The sequence below is a fragment of the Ranitomeya imitator genome, chromosome 3, assembly GCF_032444005.1.
Source record: "Ranitomeya imitator isolate aRanImi1 chromosome 3, aRanImi1.pri, whole genome shotgun sequence".
NCBI classification, from domain to species: Eukaryota; Metazoa; Chordata; class Amphibia; order Anura; family Dendrobatidae; genus Ranitomeya; species Ranitomeya imitator.
Genome location: NC_091284.1, coordinates 612277767 through 612300292, shown reverse-complemented (window position 1 = coordinate 612300292; position 22526 = coordinate 612277767). Strand labels below are relative to the sequence as shown.

General features: G+C 42.6%; 1 protein-coding gene across 20 annotated transcripts in view; it reads left to right on the top strand.

Moving 5' to 3' along the window:
- Window positions 1-22526, top strand: part of LMO7 (LIM domain 7) — a 235734-nt gene that overhangs the window by 121173 nt on the left and 92035 nt on the right. The window contains exon 1 of one of the 20 annotated variants that reach the window (XM_069758124.1): window positions 6404-6420. The exons of the other annotated variants lie outside the window; for them this stretch is intronic. The gene's annotated coding sequence lies outside the window, so the exon portion shown is untranslated. Of the gene's footprint in view, window positions 1-6403; window positions 6421-22526 lie in introns of those variants that run through there. 20 annotated transcript variants of the gene reach the window in all.

Genomic DNA, 22526 nt, shown 5'->3' with positions numbered 1-22526 from the left:
TGAGATTGCTATTACTATACAGCAAATTTTCAGCATGCAGATCCACCAAGGAAAATCCACTATTTGTTCTCGCCTTTGGAACGTACCCTCACGGTGTGTAAATATACATACCTGGGAAGTCTTCTGGACACGTGGAAAGTTCGTGACAAAGTTGGAGATTTTGCTGTGGTTCGATTTGATCAACACAACTGTAAGGCTATGTTCACACTTTGCGGATTTTGCTGCGGATCCGCAGCAGTTTCCCATGAGTTTACAGTACAATATAAACCTATGGGAAACAAAAAAACCTGTGTACATGCTGCAGAAAAAAACGCGCGGAAACGCTGCGGATTACATTCCGCAGCATGTCACTTTTCTGCGGATTTTCACCTGCTCCAATAGGAAACTGCAGATGAAAATCCGCATAAGAATCCGCAGAAAAAAACGCAACGGGTTTTCACTGCGGATTTTGGAATTCCGCTGCGGAAAAATCCGCAGTGGAATCCGCAGAGTGTGAACTTGTCTGCATGTACCATCATACTAATTACACTATGAACTAGTAGGGCAAGTTGTTTTGTTTTTTTTTCTACATTTGGCAAGCTGTTTTAAATTTTTGGATTTTTTTTTTAACTTTCTAACAAAGTAGAATAAATTTTGGTCACTGGGCGTTTCTCTGGGACATTGCCTATTCAAAGGGGACATGTCTCAGAGTCTAGAAATGGACTCCTGAGATTTTAGAAGGGAAAATATTGCATGTACATTTATTATTCTGCCATGTTAGAAAAGGCATAATACAGTGAAACCGTTTCATGCTGTGATTGTGTATGTTTCACTGGGCTAGAAATAGAAAGTTTCTGCCTTACCTGCTTTTATGGTAGCCTATAATTATAATTCTTATGAGAACTGCATGTTTTGGCAAGTTTCATAAGACTTAACATTAGTAACTGTGAATTCACCATGTGCTAAAAAGACTGCTCAAAAACAAAAACTGCTCCCTTTGTTTTCTTTAGGGTACGTTCTCACGGTCAGTAAACGCTGCAGGTTGGACGCTGTGTTCACCCGTTACTGCATAGTGGATGGGATTTCAAGAAATCCCATGCCCACTATGCGTGCATCGGCGCCTGCGGCTTACCTGTGGAGACGGACTTGTGGTGCGTCTCTCCAGACCGCGGCATGTCAACTTATCTTGCGGAGATGCGAGTGTCGGAAGGATAACTATCACCCGTACAATGTATAGGATGTGGTGAGTCTGCACGGTTCAGTGAGCACATGCGGATTCACCTGCATTGAAAAGTCGTCAGCACTTTGGATGCAACAGACACTGCCAAACACTGAACGTCTGCACATACCCTCACACTTACGTCTAACCCTAAACATGAGTTTTCACCTCCCTTTTAGGCTACATTCACACATGCAGTAGAAACGTCTGTTGATTTATTTATTTTTGGACAGCACACAGACTGAGTTTGTGATCCACAGACACATCTGTTTTAAAAACTGATCCATATTTTCGGTCTGTGAGCATGTCCTATTCTCATCCAGAGCACACTCTGCCATTATAGTCATGGTGCATACATAGACTGTACTTAAGAGTTCCTTTCAAGTGTCATCTGTTTTTCGCTGTGCCTATAATTGTTAATGTATAAAAAAAATTTAAGACAGTCTGTGTAAAAACAAAAACAGATGAGAACAAAATGAAAGAGAAACGGATACTACACGGATGAAAAATGGTCCTTTTCTCACAGATGTAAAAATTAACATGGATATGTGCATGTAGGGTTCCCCAAAAGCTTCCTTAATAGCTATGTACATGATTTTGCATTTACTGTATCAAAACTATTGCGCTTACCTGCTCTAGGCAAATCTCCCATGAATTTCAAAGATAATGTTTCAAATTGCCTCTCCAGAGAGGGAGAGAACTTGAGCTCTAGTGACACCTACTGGAAGTGGCAATCCTAAATCCATATTGACCCTTTAAAGGGGTTGTCCGCTGCTAAGTCATCCGCTCCCCAATCCTGAGTGCTTGGCCCCTATAACATAAAAACAATTATATGCACCTCCCGTGCCAGTGGTGTTCTCGTGGTGTCAGCACTCGCGTGATGTAATTTCTCATGAGCCCTGCACCCAATCATCGCTGACGTCACGGACTATGCCTTCAGACGTATATGTAATTATTAAAAGGAAAGCGCTGCAGCTGGATGCTCACCCTCCTGTTAATTACTTGCACATCTGAAGGTGGGGACCGTGATGCCAGTGCTGCTTGGGTGCATGTGAGTTCCATCACTGCTGGAACAGCGCCGACACCAGAGGGGAGTATAGCGGGTTTTATTTAATCTGGGCCAAACATGGGGAATGAAAACGGGTTGTCCAAGTAGTGGACAATTGCCTTAGCAAGCCTTGCCATATGACGTGGAATAGAAGCCAAACCAGAATCTCAGTTTGCAGACACAGTGATAAGTCCTCATTCTGGCAGCAGAGCGAACACTAGCTTAGTATTGTACTTGGGGACATGGCTCTGTAGGAATGTCTACTTATTTTCAGCAATGTATTAAAAGTTCCTCAGCCTCCTACAATATCTACGTACAGAGTTCCTTATTATTGCTTATATAGCATCACCATATTCCAAGCATTGTAAAAGTGTGTATTTCTATGTCAAATCCTTTCCCCCTTGGGGCTTGAACTATTTCCCTATACCTAAACAAGACACACACCCTATGACAACTAAATAGGAAGCCAAATAATGTTTTTGGAGTGTAGGAGGAAACCACAGAACTTGAATAAAGCCCACACAGCACGGGGAGCACATACAGACTCCCCATAATGTATAGCAATAGCGTCCTATCAAGCATGATTTACACAAGAAACGGTGGTTCCCTTAAAAAGCATTGCAACTGGGCAGTATGGAAATGTGTGCATGTCGTCATTGCTGTGGGTAGCAGGCCTGTATGTCATAGCGCAGCAAGTGGTGTAAACTGATCCTACCTGCTATGTCATCAGCAGCAACACAATGGTCTCTTCTAATCCGAGCCTTGTATTAATGCTGTAGTTTCCTCCAGACTAGGTGCATGCAATTTCTCATCCAATGATATTATGTAGAACAAACAATTACCGTATATTGTGGTACCATCTTAGCCAGAAAAGATTATGTAAATACTTTTATGCCCAAAAAGACAAGTTATTCCTGGAGTTGGAAATACCTTCACTGGTTATCCAGAAAACATACATTTACAAGCTTTAGCGCACAGTCTCATATAGGCAAGTCTTTTCTGGTTAGCCAATAAAGGTATCACACCTAGAGTGCTTTTTTTTTTTTTGTGACAAAATTATTTACATAGCTCATCTCAGATTATAAGCAATTAGACATTTGTATGTATTTCCAGTAATTGCAGATTTTCACTTACCGTATCCACCAGTCCAGTTGATTGTTGCAACGTTTTCTAGTCGAACTAGTGCAATTTAAAATTGGCAGCGGCCTAAGTCCAGTTTCACAGTGATTTTTTTTCTGGTGATTGTGTTACATCGGTATTTGTAAGGCTAGGATCTCACCAGCATATTTCTCTCATCCAACAGAATTCGGTTGATTATGCAGATCACACTCTGATCAGCGTTCGTATTGAAGCACACTATGATCAATCTGATTAGGAGAAGATGGAGAAAAAAATGTCTCTATCTTCGCCATTGTGTCAGTCCATGGAAATCGGACTTCACTCAGATGTCATCCGACTACCGTCCGATATTTTCAACGCACTCATTCACTTGCATGGCTGAGTCCAATCCGAGTACTGGATCAAACTCTGGCATACTACTATTTTTTTTTCTTTATCTGGACCATCTGTGTCTGAGCAAAAAAACAAAACAAAACTGATGTGCACTTTCCCTTAGCACAACATGCTAATATGGTCAAGTACACAAAAGCCCTTAGTGTAATAGTGGTCTTAAGAATAGGCATTGAGGCTCACTCTACTGATTTATAGTGAAACTGCATCCTGGTGCTTTGGCCAAACCTCTGTACGCTGCCTAATGAGAAGATCTTTTATGGAATTGTATTGTAGAGCTAGTGGCAAGGTGCAAACTCAAGAAATGCCACTAGAAAGGCTGCCACTCTTCTGGCATTACCTCCAATTGTAATCCGAGCCTCCGCCTCACCGGTACAACATGCAGCACCCAGGCGCAGTCTTTCAAATTTGCTACCTTATGTGTTTCTGCTGCCAAGACCAGACGTGCTCATGTTTAAGCATTGGTTTAAAAATAAAGGCAAAATTTGTCATTTTCTTTGTATGAGCTTTATACTTTCCAGTAATTCTGCCTTATAGTGTGCGCTCATACACCGGCTTTACAGTAAGATAATCTGGTCATGTAGTTTTTACTACCACATTTCGATCGGTTCTCTGGCTTGCATGGATGGCTCCATTCACATTTGCATGACGCAGAGGCTGCACGCAGATGCAATCCAATCCAGCGAGGTACACGCTGCACAGTTTTGTCAAGTGAAATGGCCGACACCATGACAGAATCCCGATGGACCCGGTATAGTTGATGAGGTCTGTTGAACGCTATTGGTGTCTGGCATGTCAGGTACTTCCCATTCATTTTGTTGTTTTGCTTCCATTACTGCGTAGAACGATGGAATAAAAATAGTGAATATAGCGGAAGGACCAACCCATGGAATGCCACCAAATCATCACTTATTATGAAGAAAATCTCGTATACTCTAGTAGTATCATCTGTATAGTGTTCGGATTGTGTGCACTAAATTCATGAGCTCCATTCACTGTGTTGATATTGGAGTAAGATTTTTTTTCTTTCCACTGTAATAATTTAGATCAACCCTCATAAAGACGGTAATTTCTTTATTCCCAGTAACCCTTCTGAAAGAAGCTATTGAGCTGAAGAAAAGCACGTAAAGTTTGTCTGCTTGAGCAATAACTTTGCCAAGTTTCCTAGTAGTAATCCTGTCAGTGAGTGATATAGTACACTGTACATATACTGTCGGCAGGAAGGCTCGTGTGACTGTCCAAGATTTGGGGTATTTATTGTAGAAGTCATTTAACGGTTGCCAAAACATGGGGCTGTAGACTTGCAGAATCCTGACATGTTCTCTAGGTCTTCATGGCCACAAATGACAGCGGAGCTGGATAAATATAGATCAGGCAGGAGATACTTTTAGACATGACTCCAAAGGATTGTTTCAGTCCAGATGCATGTGTCAGTCAGAAAGCTAGCCGCTTACCTTCCAGTATGCAGGCCTGTCCACGTGCTTGCTTTTCATGGTTTTAATCAATCAACCATCACGCAATTTGTTAAGAAAATATTAAAGGGAATTTGTCACAATGTTTATGCTGTTGTGAAGGGTAGCCTAAATAGTGACAGACGCGCTGATTCCAGCTCTGGAGCACTGTGTATTGGCTGCAGCACTACGATCCTCTCCGTGTAATGCAGGCACTGTTGACTCCACTATGTTCATAAGCAGTGTCCTAGCCATCCTCTCCTGCCTGCCTCTGACACTTTATACCAATGCACAATGTTAGGAAGAAAGCTGGAAATTAGTAGCTGAAGGGTGAGGATAACCCACAGCTATGAATATCAAGGGCTATGCAATGACCAAATGCATATCTGCATATCCAGTTCTCAGATTGCTGAAAAGTAGATCTTTTTGATTATATGGTATATTCTCACTCCTGTGAACTGTTGCATAGCTAGGTAGATTTGCTGTTCCTGGCAGGAAGCTTATTTACCCGATAAATTCTGCAATTTCTTACTTCTGGGCAAGTCTGTGGAATATCAATCGTTTTATTAATCTATGCCAAATACTGTTGAAAAAAACTGAATCGGTTGTCCCCCTGATTTTATTTCACCTTTTTCTCTGCAAAACTGAAAAATGGAACATGTACGGTTTTCTTTTCTGGCTCCTTTAAAGGGTTCAGTGCAACAATTGATGCATCAGATTAGTCTGAACCATCCCATAGCAGACTTTGGCAAATTTCCTTAAAGAGGATATCCGGTACTTTCGAAAAAAAAGGCATGTAGTTTCTAACAGAGACAACTACCTGTTGTACTTGGTGCCAGTCAGAGTAGCAGTTTTTCTTCCTGTTGGCAGGGTGGGACTGCTGGTATCATGCTGATTGACCGCCAGCTCACCGCTGCCTAATTGGGGGAAGCCGGCTGTCAATCATCATGACACCAGTAGTCTCGCCCTGCCAACCGGAAGAGAAACTACTTGCTCTGTTGAAAGGGAGCAGCTGAATCTCCGATAGGAGCGGTCAGTGACTGGCACAGGGTACAACAGGCAGATAGTAGTCTCTGTTACCATTTACATGCCTTTTTTTTTTCTTCCAAGATCCCGGATATCCCCTTTTAAGCGGTTCATTCCGATGCCGAAAAGAAGAAAAGACTTGTCTCAATTAGGAGAGAGGCCTTAATCGTGTTGTTATATTAACACAGGTACTGAATAGTGTAACATATTTGCCATCTACTTGTATGAGTCAGGCAAGTCATGTTGATGTGGTGATTTAACATTTTTACAAGTTTTCCTCCCGCCCTGATATAATAATTTAGATTTCTAATGAATTGCTCTTGAGTCATTCCAGAGGAACCTGCTTTTTTCTTTTTCTAGCCTTCCACCATTGCTTGTAAAATTTTGCCTGCTCGCTGACTGTTCACAAACGTACAGAGCTGTGGGAACTTGACACTTTATGCAACTCCTGGCTCTTGTTTTCTTGAAGAATAATATGTGGAGTTGGTTGTTTGGTCCTCGGTGTAAACTGACACCAGTAGCACTTGTGTGAGAATATGAGGGAAAGGTATGTGAACTGCGAGATCTGAATGTGCTGAGACTGTGTATCTTGGATTATGCCTGGCTCATTCTCAGATTAATAGGGTCAGATAGCTTGGAACTGATCACTTGGAGCAATAAATGGTGAGATTATGTATGCCTTGATATCTTTTACTGTATGCATGTGGTATAATTACTTTAGATTTAGTGAGTTTTATGGCATTGTGGTCAACTTTGCTGAATGGAAATCTATCAGAGCACGGTTACATCATGGACAGCAGAAAATACACTTAATGTGTAAACTAATGGGTTATAGCAGAATTGTAATATTTACTAAGCTTGTGTATGTTGTGAATGTGGACTAATGCATACTAAATGTAATGCTTGTTAAATGGGCAATCATAAATTGAAACTCCAACTCTCATGAAAAGGCCAACCTGGGCATTCTGTTGTGCCATTGTTTCCTATCTGATCAAAAGGAACATGAAATACTGAGTAATGGAACCTTAGAGAGATTTCTGCCTTTTTTTCTTTTAAACCTAAAAGAAAAATATTGTAAAAAATATTGTAAAAAATTAAACACTTGAGTGGTAGGTGATGATGTTGGTAACTGAATGGAACGGACCCCAGAAGAACAACTAAACTGTACCCATCCAAGAACAAGAAGCCACGCACATTCCATGCTTTATCAGCAAAGTTATAAATACCAACTTATATGACAAGTGTCCTTCTGTTATGATGTGACCCATGTACTTTGCGTAGGAGCTCATCATTCTGTTTGTTATTATGTGTCATAAACATTTCATGTAGAATGTAATAGTCCATTTATCATTTTGTACCGTGGCTAAAGGTTGCTTCATAACATAATGTTAGTGACAGTGTGAAATACAAGGATAGGGGTTACATGGTTTCTGAACACCTGCCCATAGCAGTGCATTTGGTGACAAAAACGGACCTTCTGTATCGGCTGCATTACAGATAATCTGCATTCCTGCTACTGGAAGCCACACATCACGTTGGTATTTTTTTTTTGTTAAAGTGGCACTCCTATAACTTATTTCCAGTTCTTGCATTGCTTCTGTGGGCGGTGGATTGGTTTACAGTTACACAACACAGTAACCCTGTCATTACTGGAAAAGTACAACATGTACATCTTCTCCATTCCTATATATATATAGTGACACCACATTTTGTGATCCAATCAACCCATGTCCTATGTATTAATAGCAGCGTCCTAGTCTTTGTATAACTTTTTACAAGCTGTTACATTGGTTTATATAAAACAGTGATTAGTTGCTCTGTAGCTTTTGTTATGTGTACGGTACATGGATATTCAAGAAACTTCAGTGAGGTGTAATCAATGTTTTAATCAAGTATAAGTCACATGCTATATTAAGGTTAAAACTATTATCAGGGAACCGTTGGGGAAAGATGTCACATCTGACATACTTAACATATGAGACACCATTGCTTAGGTTCACATAAGGTTGGAAAAGTCCACATTCCTGTGTTTACACCTATAAGTGTTAAGTGACACTTGGGTTGACATTCCTTAGGTCATCAGGTGGTAAGCTGTGCTATCTTGAGTGTTCCTTTGCTGCATATGAAGATGAGACCACAGCACTTTAAGGGTGTGTGCACACGTTCCGGATTTTTAACTTTTTTTGCTTTAAAAACGCGATGAACCAGCGAAAAAAACGCTCACATTAAGCATTCTATTAATAGAATGCAATCTGCATTTTGTATGCACATGCTGCGTTTTTTTCCGGAGTGGAAACGCATTCCGGAAAAAAACGCAGCATGTTCATTAATTTGCGCAATCGCGGGGATTCCGCACATATAGGAATGCATTGATCCGCTTACTTCCCGCATGGGTCTATGCCCACCTTGCGGGAAGTAAGCGGATAATATGCGGATGGTACCCAGGGTGGAGGAGAGGAGACTCTTCTCCATGAACTGGGCACCATATCACTGTTAAAAAAAAAAAAAAAATGCAAAATAGTGATATACTCGCCTTCCGATGGCCCCCGGAGTCCTCCCGCCTCTCAGCGGTGCACACAGCACATGCACTGCTGAGGAGATCGGGGGATGTCGGAAGGTGGGAATAACCATTTTTTTTATTTTTTTTATCTTTAACATTAGATCTTTTTACTATTGATGCTGCATAGGCAGCGTCAATAGTAAAAAGTTGGTCACACTTGTCAAGCACTATGTTTGACAAGTGTGACCAACCTGTCAATCAGTTTTCCAAGCGATGCTACAGATCACTTGGAAAACGCTAGCATTCTGCAAGCCAATTACGCTTGCAAAACGCTAGTGTTTAGCAGGAAAACGCATGCCATTCCGCATGCGATATTCCCACGGCAGGAGTTGCAGAATTTCCGCGGCAATTCTGCAACGTGTTCACTTAGCCTAATAGTCTCATAAGTTTTGAAACTCTAAGATACCTTCAGTGGGGAAAAACAAAAACATACGAAGGCTTTCAGATGACCATAGTATGACCTTGGTTTTCCCTGGATTTCTGTTTCAGCAATCTTGAATTCCAATAGAATTATAAGATGACCTAAGTTTGGCTCGCTCAGTAAAATGAAGTATTACAGCCAAAATGGTCATCTGAAACCAGAGTAAATCAGGTTTTTATAGTGCCTTACATGACACCTAGGAACTGTGTACTTTATACAAGAGTCCACATAAAATCTAGAAAGGTAGAAATGATAGATGAAGAATATACTGCACTTGATAAAGTTTGTTGTCATACAGTAAATTTCAAAGTAATTTTGTTAATCACTTTAGTATTTTGCATTGGAACTTTAGACCTAGCCAGAAAATGGATCTGTTGTCAAATTCTCAGATACGAACTACATAAAATATTAAATAGATCTGATGCTATAAATCCATGTCAGAAGCTGCATACTACTTCTTGAAAGTTTTAAAAAGTAACCATCGTTGTATTTTCACATGTACTATTGATTTATTAAACAAAAATTACATTTATTCCCATAGTCCTATATTTAACAATGGCTAAAGTCACTTCGACATGGAATATAAACACATTTCCACATGGTAGGTACCAAGGGAAAGAATGAAGTGAAAGAGAAAGTACGATTTAAAACAATAAATTTATTCAGAACTTATTCTAAAAAGGTGTATTTACACATGGTATAAAATCAGACAAAAAAGCGGGGGGAACGGAAACCTCTAGATACCAGGGGAGGCACACCACAGTCTATCTCAGTCCTGCGGTACTAAAGATAATCCAAAAAGGTCAGCTAGATAAATCAATCACATGTGTCTCCAAAAGGTATAAAAAATACTTATGGATGGGAGTACCAAGGGATGATGTGCAGCGCACAGAGCTGAATGACAGATGGTAATGTATAACCTTTGAAAAAAAAAGGGGGGGGGGGGGGGCGTATAACCATAAGACCATGAGCATAAGTACCCAGTATGTTAGCATGCAGTATGCTGTAAAAAGCCCTGGGGAGTGAACTAAGCACTATATATGCAGGTGGAGTATACGGTATAGCGCCTATCTACCGTATTTCTCGGACTATAAGACGCACCGGACCATAAGACGCACCCCAAATTTGGGGTGAAAATTGCAGAAAAAAAATATTTTTTTATAAGATGGGGGTCCGTCTTATTGTCCGAATTTACAGTATCTTACCTGAGGGCTGGCGGTGGCAGAGCAGGGTCACAGGAGGCAAGGCGTCGGCAGAGGTGGGGTGATGCTGGGATGAGGAGGTGCTGGGATGAGGAGGTGCTGGGATCAGGAGGTGCAGTGAGAGGTATGGCGTGAGAGGAGTCCCAAGCTTACCGTGCAGGCAATGCAGGCTTACCGTGGCGGCAGAGGTGCGGTGGCAGAGGAGGCGCAGTAAGCGGGGGTCCCTTTCCCCGGTATGGTGATGCAGCAGCCCGGTAAGCAGCAGAGCCGGGTGAATCCTGTTATCGGTGGGCGCGGCCATCTTCCTGAGGCCGCGCGTGTGCAGATGAAGCGCTCTGCTTCCCGGGGCTTCAGGAAAATGGCCGCGGGAGGCCGCGCGTGCGCAGATGGAGATCGCGGCGGCCATTTTCCTGAAGCCCCGGGAAGCAGAGCGCTCCATCTGCGCACGCGCGACCTCAGGAAAATGGCCGCCACCACCGATAACAGGATTCACCCGGCTCTGCTGCATACCGGGCTGCTGCATCACCTCACCAGAGAAAGGGACCCCGCTTACTGCGCCTCCTCTGCCGCCACACCTCTGCTGCAGCACCTCTGCCACCGCACCTCTGCCGCCACGGTAAGCCTGCATTGCGACTATTAGACGCACCCCCCATTTTCCCCCCTTTTTTTGGGGGGGAAAAGTGCGTCTTGTAGTCCGAAAAATACGGTAAATACAATGGGTCAAGTTATTACCTGAAATGTATAGATGTCAGGAATCTGTGCATTGGAGAGAGGATAGTGTGGAGGCCTCCTGTGAAAATACAGTTGTGGCCAAAAGTATTGACACCCCTGCAATTCTGTCAGATAACTCAGTTTCTTCCTTAAAATGATTGCAATCACAAATTATTTGGTATTATTATCTTCATTTAATTTGTCTTAAATGAAAAAAACACAAAAGAGAATGAAGCAAAAAGCAAAACATTGATCATTTCACACAAAACTCCAAAAATGGGCCAGACAAAAGTATTGGCACCCTCAGCCTAATACTTGGTTGCACAACCTTTAGCCAAAATAACTGCGACCAACCACTTCCGGTAACCATCAATGAGTTTCTTACAATGCTCTGCTGGAATTTTAGACCATTCTTCTTTGGTAAACTGCTCCAAGTCCCTGATATTTGAAGGGTGCCTTCTCCAAACCGCCATTTTTAGATCTCTCCACAGATGTTCTATGGGATTCAGGTCTGGACTCATTGCTGGCCACATTAGAAGTCTCCAGTGATTTCTCTCAAACCATTTTCTAGTGCTTTTTGAAGTGTGTTTTGGGTCATTGTCCTGCTGGAAGACCCATGACCTCTGAGGGAGACACAGCTTTCTCACACTGGGCCCTACATTATGCTGCAAAATTTGTTGGTAGTCTTCAGACTTCATAATGCCATGCACACAGTCAAGCAGTCCAGTGCCAGAGGCAGCAAAGCAACCCCAAAACATCAGGGAACCTCCGCCATGTTTGACTGTAGGGACCGTTTTCTTTTCTTTGAATGCCTCTTTTTTTTTCCTCCTGTAAACTCTATGTTGATGCCTTTGCACAAAAAGCTCTACTTTTGTCTCATCTGACCAGATAACATTCTAACAAAACGTTTTAGGCTTTTTCAGGTAAGTTTTGGCAAACTCCAGCCTGGCTTTTTTATGTCTCGGGGTAAGAAGTGGGGTCTTCCTGGGTCTCCTACCATACTGTCCCTTTTCATTCAGACGCCGACGCATAGTACGGGTTGACACTGTTGTACCCTCGGACTGCTGGGCAGCTTGAACTTGTTTGGATGTTAGTCTAGGTTCTTTATCCAACATCCGCACAATCTTGCGTTGAAATCTCTTGTCAATTTTTCTTTTCCGTCCACATCTAGGGAGGTTAGCCACAGTGCCATGGGCTTTAAACTTCTTGATGACACTGCGCACGGTAGACACAGGAACATTCAGGTCTTTGGAGATGGACTTGTAGCCTTGAGATTGCTCATGCTTCCTCACATTTTGGTTTCTCAAGTCCTCAGACAGTTCTTTGGTCTTCTTTTCTTTTCTCCATGCTCAATGTGGTACACACAAGGACACAGGACAGAGGTTGAGTCAACTTTAATCCATGTCAACTTGCTATAAGTGTGATTTAGTTATTGCCAACACCTGTTAGGTGCCACAGGTAAGTTACAGGTGCTGTTAATTACACAAATTAGAGAAGCATCACATGATTTTTCGAACAGTGCCAATACTTTTGTCCACCCCCTTTTTTATGTTTGGTGTGGAATTATAACCAATTTGGCTTTAGGACAATTCTTTTTGTGTTTTTTCACTTAAGACTAATTAAATGAAGATAATAACAAAGAATTTGTGTTTGTAATCATTTTCAGGAAGAAACTGAGTATTATCTGACAGAATTGCAGAGGTGTCAATACTTTTGGCCACAACTGTAAGTACAGTGGCTTGTGAAAGTATTCACCCGCCCTTCACGTTTCACCAATTTTGGTGCATTACAAAAAAATTTAAACACCTGTTGTAATTAGAGATGAGCGAATATGTTCAGAAAACGATCACCAAATTCGAGTCTGCCATATTTGTACCATATTCATGCCGAGTTTTATGTTTGATCGGTTCCGAACATCATTCATTTCTACTTACATTGACTCCAATGACCTTCGGCAAACATTGCAAAAACAATATTCAGCTCTGATCATAATCAGAACAAAATTTTGAAAAATTCACTCAGTTCTACTAGTAATCTGATGTGTGTAATGCATCAGCACTATAACTAGTCTAAGTTGGTAAAGTGAGAAAAATATAGGCATAAATGAATGGGATCAAATAACAAAAAATTGGTATGTGTATTCACTCCTTGTGCTATGGCACAGCCAAAACTGTCTGGTGCAAGCAATTACCTTCATAAATCACATGTTTGTTGAAAGGAAGCCCACCTGTGTGCAATCTAAGTGTCAATGGTCGGTCAGTATATACATGCCTTTTCTGAAAGACCATGGAGGCTGTAACACCATTAAGAGACACCACTAAACAAGCACCATGAAAACCAAGGATATCTCCAAACAAGTCAGGGACCAAGTTGTTAAGAAGTACAATTCCAATCTGTGATGATTCCCCAGAGCACCATCAAATCCTTTTTCAAAAGAAAACGTACCACAACAAACCTGCCAAGAGCGGGCCGCCCACCAACACTGAGTGGGCATGGAGGGCATTATTCAGAGAGCCAGTACAGAGCCCAAAGCTAACCCAGACGGAGCTGCAGAATTCCCAAGCAGAGACTGGGAGTATCTGTCCATACAACCACAATAAGCCATACACTCAGTAGAGGTTGACTTTATGGAAGAGTGGTCAAAAAAAAGGCTTTACTTAGACTCAAAAATTGTAAGGCTCGTTTTGAGTTTGTCAAGACATGTGGAAGACTCTCCAAATGTATAGAGGAAGGTGCTGTGGTCAAATGAGACCAAAATGTAACTTTTTGGCCAACAAGGTAAACGCTATGTTTGGTGCCAAACCAACACAGGCCACCCCCCCAAGAACACAATCCCCACAGTGAAACATGGTGGTGGCAGCATCATGCTGTGGGGATGTTTTTTGGCAGCAGAAACAGGGAAGATGGTCCGAATGGAGGGGAAGATTGATGGTGTGATATACATTACAGGGATATTCTTGAGCAAACCTGTTTGTCTGAGTGATTTGAGACTGGGGCGGAGGTTCACCTTCCAACTAGAAAATGACCCAAAGCATACTGCTAAAGCAACACTCGAGTTGTTCAAGGGGAAACATGTAAATGTTTTGGAGTGGCCTAGTCAAAGCCCAGACCTTAATCCAATTAAGAATCTGCATTCAGGCCTGAAGATTGCTGTTCACCAAAGGAAACCATCTAACATCCCAGGAGTTAGGGTATGTGCACACGTTGCGGATTCTCTGCGGATCCGCAGCGTTTTTTGAGGTGCAGAAACGCTGCAGATCCGCAATTGATTTACAGTACAATGTAAATCAATGAGAAAAAAAAATGCTGTGCACACTTTGCGGAAAATCCGCCGCAGAAACGCTGCGGTTTAAAAGAAGTGGCATGTCACTACTTTTTTGTGAATCTGCAGCGTTTTTGTACCCATTCCATTATAGAAAACCGCAGGGGTAAAAAATGCAGCAAATCTGCAAGAAAACTGCAGCAAAAACGCACAAAAAACGCTGCGGAACTGCACAAAAAACGCGACAAATCCGCAGGTGTGTTTTCTGTCAGGAGAGGCAGAATCTGCACCAGAAATTCCTAAGCCTGATCCACAACGTGTGCACATAGCCTTAGAGCAGTTTTCCCTTGAAGAATGGGCATAAATCCCAGTGGGAAGATGTGGAAAGCTCATGGAGACTTATCCAAAGCGACTTGCGACTGTAATTGCCGCAAAGGGAGGCTCTACAAAGTACTGACTTTAGGTGGGTGAATATTTATGCACACTAAAGTTTTATTTTGTCCTATTTTTTGTTTGCTTCACAATAAAAAGGAAAACAAATGTTCACATTTGTAAGCAAACCCTCAAAAAAATTTCAGGTTGTGATGTAGCAAAACGCGAACAAAGCCAAAAGGGTGGTGGGGGGCGGTGAATACTTTTGCAAGCCACTGTATCTTTGTAATATATCTTAGCAGAAAAATTTTGCTTTTTCTGACAGAATTTCAGTCATTATCAAAACTCCCAATTCTGAGGTAAAATTGAACTTTAATGAAGTCAGATTTCCCCTTTACTGAGAGAGGAGATAGCAGCTTCTACTGACAAGATTCTTTGTAGATAAAAGGGGGGGGGAGCTCTGCCTCTACCTCCTCCCTCCTCCCCCATCTACATAGAAGTGTATCCATAGCAACTGTCATCTATCTCAATAATGGGTAATGGGAAAGTCTTTCTTCCCTGAATACAGGTTTTACGTCTGAATTGAGAATATTGATAATGACTGATCAATTTTGGCAGAGAAAGAAGTAAATGTGAAAATGTATATTAAAATCTTGCTTATTTTCATGTGTATTATTGATTTCTGAAATAAAAATTAAATCACCGGTTACTGTTTAAGCGCCCTCCTCAAATGGCTGACAGCTTCTAAGTGTCACACCTCCATCCCATCCTGGACAAGTGCAATTTTAAGTAATTAAATTGAACGTTAGTGAAACTTTTCCCACAAAGATGTACATCAATCTTATCAGCTCCTCCTGCCCTATAACATTCAGGCGGCATGTCGGCTACCATTTTCAGTGTGACTGGTTCCCTGTAATTCTTGCCCTGTGTGCAGAGCTTCTGGCCCGGCTAAACTAGACGTTTTGATGGTTTGTGTGTAGCGCATACTCAGAATATTGGCTGCTGGTTTAGTGATTGCTTGTAAAACCTGTAGCGTTATGAAGCCGAGCATTCTGCTTTATTCAGCGTACTATAGATTATGTAGATGATTTGTAAAACGTAAATGTTAAAATGCAATGCCTCGTAATATAGCGTATTGCATGGGAGCATGCACACATTAATTGTGGAACGATCAGCCAACATGTAGTTTCCAACCATGACAATCCTTAAATTGTTTTGTCACACCCAAGACAACACCTGAAATGATGTGAATCATGAGCAAATTACAGGCTTAGTCTGGATTGCCTATATACTATCCCACTAATCACAAGTGATACAAACAATATATGGGAAAATGAACATATTTGACTTTGAGAATTCTGGAAAATCCTATTGTACCTTACCAACTTGTCTGAACCGGTACACAGTGTGAAAAACAAATTTCCCCTTCCCTGTGTGTACAGATACTGTACAGATATAGTTTGATTTCAAATAAAAACAAGTGCGATATAAAGACTAGTTTTGCTGTAACAGTTTACCTTTAAGATCAGTTGCTATATTCACTTTCAGTCCTATTTTTTTGCTTTATTTCTATTTTTCCCCCTCTCTGGACTTCCTATGCAGCACTTGTGAATATTAAGCTATGTGCACAAGTTGCATTTTTGCGGCGTTTTTTTTTTTATTTTTATGTGTGCAGATTTGTCACAAACCTGAAGGGTTTCCTGATGCCAGCAAAGTGAATGACAATCCTGAAGTCTCTTGCTTATTTGTGACTTGCAGATTTAGATCTGTAGCTTATCAAGTCTGTTTTTGCTGCAGATTTCACCCATAGTAATGAGTGGGGGAAAAATTTTCACCAAAATAGCACATTCTTGCCACTGCTTTTTCATGCCATTGGCTGCAGAAATGGTTCACAAATTTCTGCACCAAATACTTAAGTTGCACACATACTTAAATTGTTCTTGCGTCCTCTCATACAATCAAGTGATTTGATAGCTCAGATGTCGGCACTTTCTGAACTGTTTGTATTTATTGCTCTTTCTAGTTTTTATCTTTTTGATGTCCAAACATTAAAACTTGTGTATGGTGACCATTTATTATATGTTCTTGTCTGGGTTGGCCTCTGTCAAGTTGGAGAGTAATGCCAACTGTCACAGCGGTCTCGCTGGCTGGCGAGCCGTCGTCCGCAGAATAAAGGGAGACGTTATGGATGCAGGATCAGCCGGTCTCAATAAGCAATGCCCAGACCTCAGGTGCAACAGGGGAAAAAAACTTGATGATGATGATGATGATGATGATGATGATGATGATGATGATTTCAGCTCTCCACAGTTATTCAGTACACTGAGCCAACAGCCCTTCACAGTGTGAGTAACCAAGCTATTTTCTGGCAATGTGTAGTAGCGCTCCTCACTCCCGCTGCATTTAGCACTATACGTGCACCAAAACATCTCCTCTCAGCCTGGACCTTGGCATCCAGGGCACCTCAGGCTTTAGGATAGGTTCACATCGAATTAGGGCATTCCGTTTAACGGATCGTTTCTAAGCGGCACTAACGCTATACCATATAACAGATCCGTTAACGCGCCCATAGACTTCAATTAGCGTAACGCATGTCAAAATCGGCATGCGTTAGCGATGGTCCGTTACTTCGTGACGCACCTTCGAACGCGAACTACGCGTTTTCGGGTACGTCATGGTGAACGGAAGTGTTCGCTGTGCATTGAACTCCATTGCTAGTGCATGCCGACGCAATGTAACATGCGTTAGCAAAAAATAAGACAATTTGGGACACATCGTTAGCGCATCTGTTTAACGCAATGCCCTAATGCGATGTGAACCTAGCCTTACAGGAAGGTACTTCAGCTCTCTTTCAACTGCTCACAACTAAGGATTGCATCAAGACATCTCTTCTCTGATCCCTAACTGACGTCGTCTGACAGTTGGGCACTTCTTGACCCATGCAGGACACTATAGATCCCATGTGGCTGCACAGACTTCATTGGAGTCTCGGCAGCGACCACAGCAAAGGCACTGGCTGGTCTCCTTGATCTCCTGCACAACTCAATCCCAGGGGCTCAGGGTTGCTGCTCCTGGGCTCGGTAGTTCCCCTGAGGGGGGCTGCAACCCACCAGACTTCACAATAGCCCTTATGCTAATTTCATGTGTGTGTGTGAGAAAATGTTTGAAGACCTGGCTTCTCAGACCATCAGAGTTTAGACATTTGTGATGCCTGACTTTGCAGGGCGCTATACTCCAAATAAGCAGCAGACCGAGTTCCCACAGTAGATTTGAATACGGACAGTCCGTTATGTATTCTAGAAATAGTGCTGTGAGATTTTGTTACATCTTCACATACAGAGTACACCCACTGTGTAAATGGAGCGGTGCTGGAGATTTTAAATCTAGCAAAATTTAGCAATTACCAGGATGAAATGGGAGGCAAAATCGGCACCTTTTCCACATCGAAATTTGCAACTGTCTTTGGAAGTTCTTCAGTAAAATGACATTTGGGAATGAACCCTAAAACGCTGTTGGAAAAGTGCTAAACTGATTGTACAACATAATGCTTTAAACCAGAATTTTCTACTTGTCACTTTTAATGGAAAGAAAAGTGAAAATGCAAAATGTGTCTTGGGGGAAGAATTGTTCTTGTCACAGACTTGATTAGAGAATTCGCAGAATCTGCAATTTTCTAAGTACGTTCAGCAGTCTAGTGTCTATTCAATAATGCACAGGTTGTATTGTGAAATCTGGTGACTGCTGTAGCCGTTGTCTCTAGTGTATGTGACCAGTAACAAGTTGACCTGCGTGTCTTCAAATACATTTGTGACTTAGGAAAAACAAATCGCCTTAAGAATGTACACAACATTGTGCGTTCAACTATTACATTTCAAATGACGGTTGAATTGCTCTGTGTATTTTTTTCTTTTTTTCCATTTTCCTATTGAACTGCGTACATGCTCAGTAGCAAGTTGATAAATAATTTTAGTTTATATTCAGCTGTATACAGATTTGTTGAATGCTTGAAGTCGGTTTCCATTACCATTACAGTTAAATTTGTATAATGCTATGATTTGTTGTAAGAAATTGTATTTACTTTGACCCTTGTCCAAAAACATTGTTCTATTCACCTAGCAAAATGTATTCTTTTGTCAAAGAAAGCTTTGTGCTAGTATGTTTACATTGCTTGACACTTTGTTTCCTGTAGACTAACTTTAGAAGATCATTATTCACGTTTCATTAAATTTTTCATTTTGTATTGTTTTGGCTTTAATCCTTGTCCCATAGAGCAGTGATGAATATCAAAAGCCACCGCTTCATTCATTTAGTTATCTCTTCAGAGACCCATTCTTAGGCTAGGTTCACATTGCATTAGTGCAATCCGTTTAGCGCATACGCTAATGGAATGCGCTAACGCAGTGTACAAAAAGGGATTGCGTTTAGCGATCCCGCTAGCGCAGATGCCCGATCTGCGCTAGAGAGAAACGGACCTCGAACCCTGCAAGCAGCGTTCGAGGTCTGTCAGAAAATAACGGGACATCGCTAACGCATGCCAAAAATGGCATACGTTAGGGATGCGTTCGATACATTGCGGTCAATGGGTGCGCTAACGGATCCGTTACATAGCGTTAATTGCGCCATGTAACGGATTCCATCAGCGGACACCCACTAACGCAATGTGAACCCAGCCTAAGGATTGCTGTGGGTGCCAGTAGTGTGACCCCTACCGATCAGCTGTTCTTTGTGCTGGTGGCTGTTCTTTGTTTGCTGTTGCGAAGCTGAATGGCACGACTACATCAAGTATGTAATAGCCACTGCCTGATAATTACAGAGCTGCCCTTTGAATTAATAGGAGGTGCAGGGTTTTGGACAACCGCCAATCTGATATTGATGATCTACAAGAGGGTTTGTCCTTAATATAAAGGTAGTGGAACAATCCTTTAAATCAAGCTGCCGGGCCCAAAGCACCAACCAAAGGACTGGGACAGGTGCAATAATTGAACAATATTACTAATATTACTATGTATAACAGTGAAAGCATGGTATACCCTCTAAATAACTCTACACCCAGCCATTAATGTCTAAACCGCTGGCAACAAAAGTGATTACACCCCTAAGTGAAAATGGCCAAATTTTGCCCAAATTGTGAATATTTTATGTGGCCACTATTATTTTCAAGCACTTCCTCAACTCTCTGGGGCATGGGGTTCTCTAGAGCTTCACAGGTTGCCAGTGAAATCCACTTCTACTCCTGCATGTCAACATCATGGAGCGCTCCTCCTACTTCTGTTTAAGAAGCCCCACATATGCCCAATAGGGTTTAGGTCTGGAGAAGTGCTTTGTCAGTCCAGCACCTTTACCCTCAGTTTCCTTAGTTAAACAGTGGTAGTCTTGGAGACGTGTTTGGGGTCGTTGTCATGTTGGAATACTGACCTGTGGCCCAGCTTCTGAAGGTAGGGGATCATTCTCTGCTTCTGCATGTCACAACCAAAGAACGTGAAAAAAAAACGATTCCAACATCCCAAATATTTATATAGCGTACAAAACTTTATTGGATAAATCAGGTGCAAGGAGAGAAGGATAAAACTTGCACATGTGCAAAGAACTGGGCTCACTGACAGAGATAACCTATTAATGTTTATCTATTCCACACACAGTCCATGTTGTAATAGAAATTATACCATTATATAATAATAATAATAATCTTTATTTTTATATAGCGCTAACATATTCCGTAGCGCTTTACAGTTTGCACACATTATCATCACTGTCCCCGATGGGGCTCACAATCTAAATTCCCTATCAGTATGTCTTTGGAATGTGGGAGGAAACCGGAGTGCCCGGAGGAAACCCACGCAAACACGGAGAGAACATACAAACTCTTTGCAGATGTTGTCCTGGGTGGGATTAGAACCCAGGACCCCAGCGCTGCAAGTCTCCAGTGCTAACCACTACGCCACCGTGCTGCCCTATCATTGCACTATCCCATATGGCCCAGTAAAGTCTATGCATTATACAGAAACACCCAGATGGCGGTGATGTAATAACACATTGCATAATTACCTGGACCAGTATTGTAACATGAGGCTTCGGGATCCCTGAGTGCCAGCGCGCCCTACCCAATGCATATTTTGGCCAAAGGCCTCTAAGGGGCAGTGTGTACAAGGAAGTGACGGGTTAAAAAGAGCCTCTGACCAATACTCTCACCGTGTCAACCACTGATGATGCACGTGTCACCATGGTAACCAGGACGCCCTGTGGCATCTGCATCACATGCCGAGTGATGTCAGGACCACACTAGCCGCTACATGCAGAAGATTAATTTGTACATGTTTGCCAAATATCGTGCACAGATATAGGAAGATCATTAAAGGGAACCTGTCACCCCCGTTTTTTGAGATTGAGATATAAATACTGTTAAATAGGGCCTGTGCTGTGCGTTACTATGGTGTATGTAGTGTACCCTGATTCCCCATGTATGCCGAGAAATACATTACCAAAGTCGGCGTTTTCGCCTGTCAATCAGGCTGGTCTGGTCAGGTGGGCGTGTTCACAGCGTTCTTTTCTTCCCCAGGTTTCCGTTGGTGGCGTAGTGGTGTGCGCATGTCCAAGGTCCGGATTCCCTGTGCCCACGTGAAGACACAGCGCGCGATCTGCGCTGTCATTCCTTTCATCGGTGCGGGCGGCCATCTTCCTGTGGCCGCGCGTGCGCAGATGTAGTGCTCTGCTGCACGGGGCTTCAGGAAAATGGCCTCGGGATGCCGCGCGTGCGCAGAAGAGATCGCGGCGGCCATTTTCCCAAAGCCGAGTTTGCATCTCGGCTTTGGGAAAATGGCCGCCGCGATCTCTTGTGCGCACAAGCGGCATCCCGCGGCCATTTTCCTGAAGCCCCGTGCAGCAGAGCACTCCATCTGCGCACGCGCAGCCCCAGGAAGATGGCCGCCCCCACCGATGAAAGGGATGACAGCGCAGATCGCGCGCTGTATCTTCACGTGGGTGCAGTGAATTCGGACCTTGGACATGCGCACACCACTACGCCACCAACGGAAAGCTGGGGAAGAAAAGAGCGCTGTGAACACGCCCACCTGACCAGACCAGCCTGATTGACAGGCGAAAACGGCGACTTTGGTAATGTATTTCTCAGCATACATGGGGAATCAGGGTACACTACATACACTATAGTAACGCACAGCGCAGGCCCTATTTAACAGTATTTATAGCTCAATCTGAAAAAACGGGGTGACAGGTTCCCTTTAAATTAATGAGATGCTGTCTTTGTGTGTATTGAATCAAGTGTGTGGTGCCAAGTACTGCTCATATGAGGATGGGTGGCTCACTCCTGCATAGGGGCCCACTGGAGGATTCTGCTGTTTTTACAATGGGCCAGTACAGGCCTGGTCACGTGAAACCGGGGGTTTGATGGCTAAATGGGGCTCAATTTGTCCATTTTTGCTTAGAGGGTGTGCTCACTTTTGTTGCTAGCTGTTTAGACATTAATGGTCGTGTTGTTATTTAAAGGCAACAACAAACATATACAAAAATGTGAGGGGTGTACTCTTGTGATATGCTGTATATGCCCCTGCTGGAGTTGGGTGACCCCCATACACATTTGTCTTCCTATTAGGGCTCGCTCACACTGCCGTATAACACAGCAGAGTTCTATCCAACGTTTTATCGGACCGCACTCGGCCCAGTGTTCCACTATGGGACAGTGCAGATCAGCGATTATTTTCTCATGCAGATTCGGCTGCAAGTGCATTCGAGAATCTGATCTTGTGCACCCA